General features: G+C 32.8%; 1 long non-coding RNA gene across 11 annotated transcripts; it reads left to right on the top strand.

The window, feature by feature from the left end:
* Window positions 1–375: 375 nt before the first annotated feature.
* On the top strand, window positions 376–2215 carry LOC148766317 (uncharacterized). Of its 11 annotated transcripts, XR_016034943.1 has the most exons (5): window positions 385–650; window positions 907–1123; window positions 1396–1457; window positions 1682–1862; window positions 1997–2215. It is a non-coding gene; the product is annotated as an uncharacterized LOC148766317 (long non-coding RNA). The 11 variants fall into 11 exon arrangements; XR_016034940.1 differs by having other exon boundaries at window positions 388–1123; window positions 1396–1461; XR_016034946.1 differs by lacking the exon at window positions 907–1123 and having other exon boundaries at window positions 389–650; window positions 1706–1862.
* The last annotated feature ends 5230 nt before the right edge of the window (window positions 2216–7445 follow it).

Here is a 7445-nt window from a genome sequence, read left to right as displayed (position 1 = left end):
TCACTTTAATACACCAAATGAATTAATTGAAATTATATATTCAATTTTTTTGTGTTTTTATTACTTTTTTTAGTTCTACGAAATAGGAAATTGAATTTTTCAACATTTATTTTGTAATAAATTTATTTTGTTCTGAATTGAGTAATTCACTTATTATTTAATAATTTTTTTATATTCTCAAATATTATTTTGATTGTTTATTTACAGTTAGTTCTTAATTATATAATTAATTATTTTGAAGACAAACGTTAACTTATAAAAAATAATAATATGACCTTATTTAATTATATATATTCTTTTTATTTTCCAAAATTTGCTAAATATAATTAATTGTGATAAAATGAGATTAATATATAATAGTAGTTGAGCAATTAAACCCCCACTATCGTGAATACTCTGGCCCGAAACAAGGGTTCTGGATAAGAACACATCTGCCGTCCCACACTCGCACACTCGCTTAAATTTTTTTTTTCTCCAATCCAACACCGCCAAACATCACCCATAGGCAACAGCGGTAGCACGGGCTTTAAAAATTCTATGGTTCGGCAACAGCTTGGCGGCGGCGGATTGCAGATGATTTATGCGATTGAGGGACGACACAACATTGACGTCAGCTTTCCTAGTCGACACACTACCACTTGGGCATACGGGTAAATCTCACAATTGATTTGTAAATACATATTAGGATGTTTTCTATTTCTATTGTAGATTCATAGAAGGGTGAAAAATCGAGTAGAATCAGGTGGTTTCTAGAGATATTGATATAATTAGGCTATAAATTTTAGGGTTTCACACTTACATCGTGTATCGTCAACCTTGTGATAGAGATTAGGTGTATTTGGCTTTATTGATAGGTGGTGAATTTTATTTTCTTTTAATTTTTTTAGTTTGAAAGTGGGCTTGTAGGGGCTATATCTTTTTAGGGATATCCCTCCCATCGAATTGTACGTTCTCATATTAGAATATGGTTGTCGAGATTGGTGTGTTATTGAGTTGATGCATAAAATATGAGTTATATGCATATAAATTCTGCCTACTGCCAAGCGTCGCCGCTGCGATGGTTCGTCGGCTTCGGGGGCGGATACCGCTCTTTCAGGCAGGCCGAAGGTTCGCCGGCCCCAGGGTATACAACTCTTCTTGGGTTTTCTATATATTTTGCTTGTACGAGTAAATGGACTTTTCATAGCCAATTATGATTCCCTGCAAATTGTTATGCTTTCGTTTGAATTTGTGGAATTGTTTCAAACATATTGGTAACAACTGCTCAGTTTTTTTATTTTTTTTGTTTTGTTTTTTATTATTTTGCTAATTTTTCTCATAAGCATTTAATTTAGTTTGGTTTATTAGAGAGGTATTATTTGTTAAAAGTGTTTGCTTGTTTGCTGGAAATTGCAGGTCAGCATTTTCTTCAAGTTTTAAAATACAAGCTCCGTTGTTTATGTTTGTGGGTTCTGCAGGTATGTAAGAGCCTAACTTTCTCCAGCTTGGCCCTCTAATTTTCTTTTTCAATTTTTTCCAACTTGTGCTTGTAAAACGGCGGCGTTCTGACATATTTATCATGTTCTCCTTTGCAATTGTTTTTTCTTTCTCCTTTTTTTTTTACCTTGTACGATTGCAGACAACAATTTTATTAGTAATTATTATTTTCTGTGAATTTATTTCTGCCCATTCTCTGTACTAGATTGTGCATGACAAAGTATTGTAGGTCTATCTTCATAGTAGTGGGTACGCTGAAAATACCGGTTTATATTGCCTATGATGTACGTGCATCGATCGACGGTACATAGAGGTCTTGCTATTTACTTTATTCGCGTTCAAAATTCCACCAGGGTCTCCACTGAAAATTATGATGAACTTATCATGTATCTCAAATGATTCATTAGTAACTTCTTCGACGTTCGTTTTAATTATGTCAATACAATGCATTTAATTACTTGTAGTTTTGGACATGGTGTATTTTATAATCCCTCACCTCCTTTTTGTGTTATACTTTCAGATGAACTTCCGTTTATTAGCAGAGTTATGTGGATGGGAAACTAGTGTTGGGCATGGACCATATGCTTATAAGAAACAAGATAAATTTTTTTGGTTGAGCAGGACGTGATGGAGAGGAAGATAGATACTAAGGCCATGGCTTGTCGATATTGAAGGCAGATAGAGAAGAGTGGTGTTAGGAATGTGAACTGAAAATTGAGGGCACAAGAGATGGCAGTGACTCAGAAAAGAGAGGAGGTATATAACGAGTTTAGAGCTCAGAAGAGATTGTGGTTTTTGTAAATAAGATATTTATCTTTTGTAATTCAAAACAAATTCTTTGCACTAGATACTACTAGCCAAATGAAGCTCTGAAATATTGGAGACGATGTGATTTTGTTCTAATATATTTATGCTTTGTGATTTTTTGTTGATATTTTGTCAAAAAAAATATTTTGATTTTTTATCAAAAACATTTTGTAGTAAAATAAAGAGAACAAAACAATTACGGTGCTATTGTGACGAGAAAAGTGACTGATATTTGTGACACCAATGCGACGGGTTGCTCGTGACTGAAATTTGACGGAACATTTGTTACGGATGCATGTGACGGACTATTTGTGACGGTATTTATAACAGATGAATGACGGAACCTTGTGACAAATTAATGACATATACAAAAATTGTTTATGACGGAATCCGTCACTAAATTTACGTGAGTTCGATAAGGTATTTGTGACAGAATTTGCCCTCACCAAAGTGTGACGGATTTAAAAAACCCGTCACTATTTTAATTAGTGACGAGGCATTTTTTCACGGACGAATTCCGTCATACCGCCGTCACCAAAGCCTGTTTGTGACGGATTTTACTCAATTCAGTGACAAAAATATCCGTCACAAAAGCCCCTTTTTTTGATCAAGTGAGGTACCAAAGGATACCCCACGCTCGACTGGCCCCGGTAGATGTACCAGGAACTAGGTCTATATAAAAAAAAATACTAAATTAATACAAATAACATTATAATTATTAGTGACGAAATATAAAAAACAAAATGTAAATAACTTACAAAGATGCTAAGCCGACTAGGAACTGTGTAATGATAGCTGCAAATAAAATTGAATCGTAACTAAAAAATGAGAAGAAAATAATGAGATTAAAACAATAATCAAAGAGAAATTTTGTATTACAAATATTACCAGAAACGCTAGTCACACGAGCAACCGAATGAGTCTTCATAAATAGTTGTACCTGCACACATTAAATGGGAAAAAAACGACTCTATGTAGAGATTGTTAGTCATTAAATGACCGAACATGGACAATTAAAGAATCTAAATTAACTAAGGTAAAGTTGATCAACTTTTTGAATGAATTAAAATGGTTAAAATGGTTCATAGCCATAACACGAAGTATGGAAAGATGGTAAAGCTCAATGTTGTCTGAACCGGACGACCATATAGGTCATGGCTTTATAGGGTCGAATCGGTTCAACCGGGTTTTTGATCTTTATTAATGTCATTATTTTATTGATTTTAATGTTTTAATAATACTATTTTCTTTATATTTTTAATCTTCCACCTATTATTTTAACTTTTATCTACATCACCCTTTTTTTACTATGTTTCTTTTGCTTATACACTTCCATTATTTATTCTTCAAATCCAGCAATCAGCCACCCTAGCACCCTACGGGTGCAAGTTTTGGAACAGAAGTTCCAATTTCCGCCTGATCCGAAAAATTTCGATTTTGGAACAACTTTTTTCATTTCGACTTCCAAAATTCCGATTTCCATTTTTTTGGATTGAAATTGGAATTATATATATAGAGTTGGAATTATCGATTTCCGATCAGATTTAATTTCCGAAATTAATTTCAAAAAATTCCGATTATTTTTCCAAAAAATACACCTATAAATAATATATATTATAATGCTTATTTTAAGGGGTTTTTTTTTTTTTTTTTGAAACAACAAGTTGATCTATGTTTTGTTTTAGGATTTTGACATATTGAATTTTTGTTAGAAGCTTTATTGAATATTATGATGTGCTTTATTTTTATTTATTTTTTTGAACTGAAATTTAATAGTTATTAGTTTTACTTTTGTCGACGTAGATGTTCTTATTTTTGGAAAATTATGAAATTTTAGAAAATTTTCGCTAAGTTTTAAAATTTTAAAACTTATTTTATTTTTTAATTTTTTTTAATTATTTTTAGTTTAAATACTAATATTACATATATAAATATCTTATATATAAAAGAAAGAAACGCTGGGCAACTCTAAAAAACCCTAATGGTGTTTCTGTAATTATTTATTTTTAATATTTTTTCTACTAATTTTTTTACTATAATTTTCAACAATTATCAATTTCCTATTTTTCATCAATATATTTCAAATCTTAAGAGATAAAGATAGAAATTCGATTCGTTAAATCTTAATCTATATATTTGGATTATAAATATTAATCTGCAATATTTAGAAAACTAATGTGATATATAATATGAATAATACTACATTATTAAATTTTACTATGTACTATATTTTCTTATTATGTATTAAACTGATTATTTTTTTTTCATTTTTTTAAATAATATCCCGTGCATCGCTCGTGCGATGCACGTGCGATGCACGGGATATTATTTAAAAAAATGAAAAAAAATAATCAGTTTAATACATAATAAGAAAATATAGTACATAGTAAAATTTGTTTTTATGGTGTCACGGTTAAAAATAATTTATTAACTTTATTTCTTTTTTTAACTAATTAAAAATTTAACTATGAGTTATGGAGGAGATAATTATTGCATGTAAAACTTGTTCATACTTGGATTCATTGTTGTGACAGAAAACAATACGTAGAGTTACGGAAACAAAAGACAACGACCATATCTACCACCACGACAGTCCCCCCCCTCATAAAGTCCGAAACGGGGCCCACGTCCGAAAAACTTCTCCTTGTGGACACCGTGTTGATTTGCGTTGGTATGTTCCATTTTCCAATAATTATGGGTTTTCAAGAGGTTATCTAGACTGTAACTTGAATCGATAATGATCGGTTAAGCCTAGTCAGTGTATCCATTTCGAAATCTGTGTTTGTTTCTGATGGAGAGTAGGAAGGGAAGTTTTTATAAAATCATTTCCTGCATTTGTTTCCTTTCTTGATTCTTTTATGAGGTCCGTACATTCTTTAGTCGACATAAAAGCTCGTATTGCCAATCAACACTCAACAGTACAAAAGATTATATGAAGTAACACACAAAGAAAACGAAATGAAGTAAGATAACTAAATTAAATTACAACAAAGTCAAACTACAAGTGTAAAACCAAACACAACAAAACCATGTTTACACACAAACTACAATCTAGGAAAGAAACAATTTCCCGAGTGTCATCACAATAGCCAATGCAAGAAAGAAGATGACCGCCTCAGGCATTGGAGGAGCTGGTGGAGGAGCCACGTCCTCGGCTCGTTGTGGAGCCATAGGCTCGGCCGCTGGCACTTCCTCGGCCGGTAGAGAAGCCATAGGCTCGACCGGTGGAGATGAAAGTAGAGGCAACTCTATATCCGAGTCTGAGTCCGACTCGGGTAGAATCTCCTGCGTCTCTATATCGGCCTCCTCCAGTTGAGTCAAACCCTGCTCGGCCGGTGGAGATGGAAGCTCGGGTAGCTCTGAATCCGACTCGGATAAAATCTGCTGCATCTCTATGTCGGCCTCCTCTAGCTGGAGCAAACCATGTTGTCTAATATAGAAATATAGATACAACATGATTTGTACCACTCCGAGAACTGCTCCATTGGGATTTGGAATCTGTAATTAAAATGATAGATTAATAAATTAAAATAAGTTTTTAGTATTAACTTACACTTCATATTTATATTTACTTACCAACAATGTCGTTTGCTGTGAGATGAGTGCATTTACCGAATATACTATCCCGTCTAGTGTTTGGAAGAATGTCAGCACGATTGGAAACATGTTCAGATTCTGTGTCGTGATTAGTTCCCGCTGCAAAAGATAATAACATGTGAATAAATAGATTATATGAAATTTAATTTAGCAAATAAAGTTTGGATCTTACCATATGGCCTAACGGTCCCACGATCGCCACAAACCACCCAATGGTATAAATATAAAATACGATTAGAACTCTTGCATTGCCTCTACTCCAGATGTACGGTCCGATGGTACATGCAGCTAACAATACCACCAAAATGCTCGCCCATTTTATAGCTCGAATTTGAAAAACAAATGTATACAACAATTGTTAATTAGTTATTATTGAACTAGCTATCTTATACAAAAAGTGTTGATGGTTGATGCTTACCCTATGATTGTGCACAAAGTACATGTACGTGATGATGTACACGACTTCAACCATGCACCGGAAGCCATCGAAGCCGATCTCTATAGGCTTTGCAACTATCTCAAGAATGTCGTAGTACATTAGCATAACAGAGGGGAACAACTCGATCAAGTGAGGTATCAAAGGATACCCCACGCTCGACTGGCCCCGGTAGATGTACCAGGAACTAGGTCTATATAAAAAAAATACTAAATTAATACAAATAACATTATAATTATTAGTGACGAAATATAAAAAACAAAATGCAAATAACTTACAAAGATGCTAAGCCGACTAGGAACTGTGTAATGATAACTGCAAATAAAATTGAATCGTAACTAAAAAATGAGAAGAAAATAATGAGATTAAAACAATAATCAAAGAGAAATTTTGTATTACAAATATTACCAGAAACGCTAGTCACACGAGCAACCGAATGAGTCTTCATAAATAGTTGTACCTGCACATATTAAATGGGAAAAAAGCGACTCTATGTACAGATTGTTAGTCAATAAATGACCGAACATGGACAAAATTAACTAAGGTAAAGTTGATCAACTTTTTGAATGAATTAAAATGGTTAAAATGGTTCATAGCCATAACACGAAGTATGGAAAGATTGTAAAGCTCAATGTTGTCTGAACCGAACGACCATATAGGTCATGGCTTTATAGGGTCGAATCGGTTCAACCGGGTTTTTGATCTTTATTAATGTCATTATTTTATTGATTTTAATGTTTTAATAATACTATTTTCTTTATATTTTTAATCTTCCACCTATTATTTTAACTTTTATCTACATCACCCTTTTTTTACTATGTTTCTTTTGCTTATACACTTCCATTATTTATTCTTCAAATCCAGCAATCAGCCACCCTAGCACCCTACGGGTGCAAGTTTTGGAACGGAAGTTCCAATTTCCGCCTCATCCGAAAAATTTCGATATTGGAACAACTTTTTTCATTTCGACTTCCAAAATTCCGATTTCCATTTTTTTGGATTGAAATTGGAATTATATATATAGAGTTGGAATTATCGATTTCCGATTAGATTTAATTTCCGAAATTAATTTCAAAAAATTCCGATTATTTTTCCAAAAAATACACCTATAAATAATATATATTATAAT

Source organism: Erythranthe guttata, chromosome 12 (genome assembly GCF_056151865.1).
Source record: "Erythranthe guttata isolate IM_541 chromosome 12, IM_541, whole genome shotgun sequence".
In the NCBI taxonomy this organism is placed as follows: Eukaryota; Viridiplantae; Streptophyta; class Magnoliopsida; order Lamiales; family Phrymaceae; genus Erythranthe; species Erythranthe guttata.
This window is presented reverse-complemented; position numbering and strand designations above follow the sequence as displayed.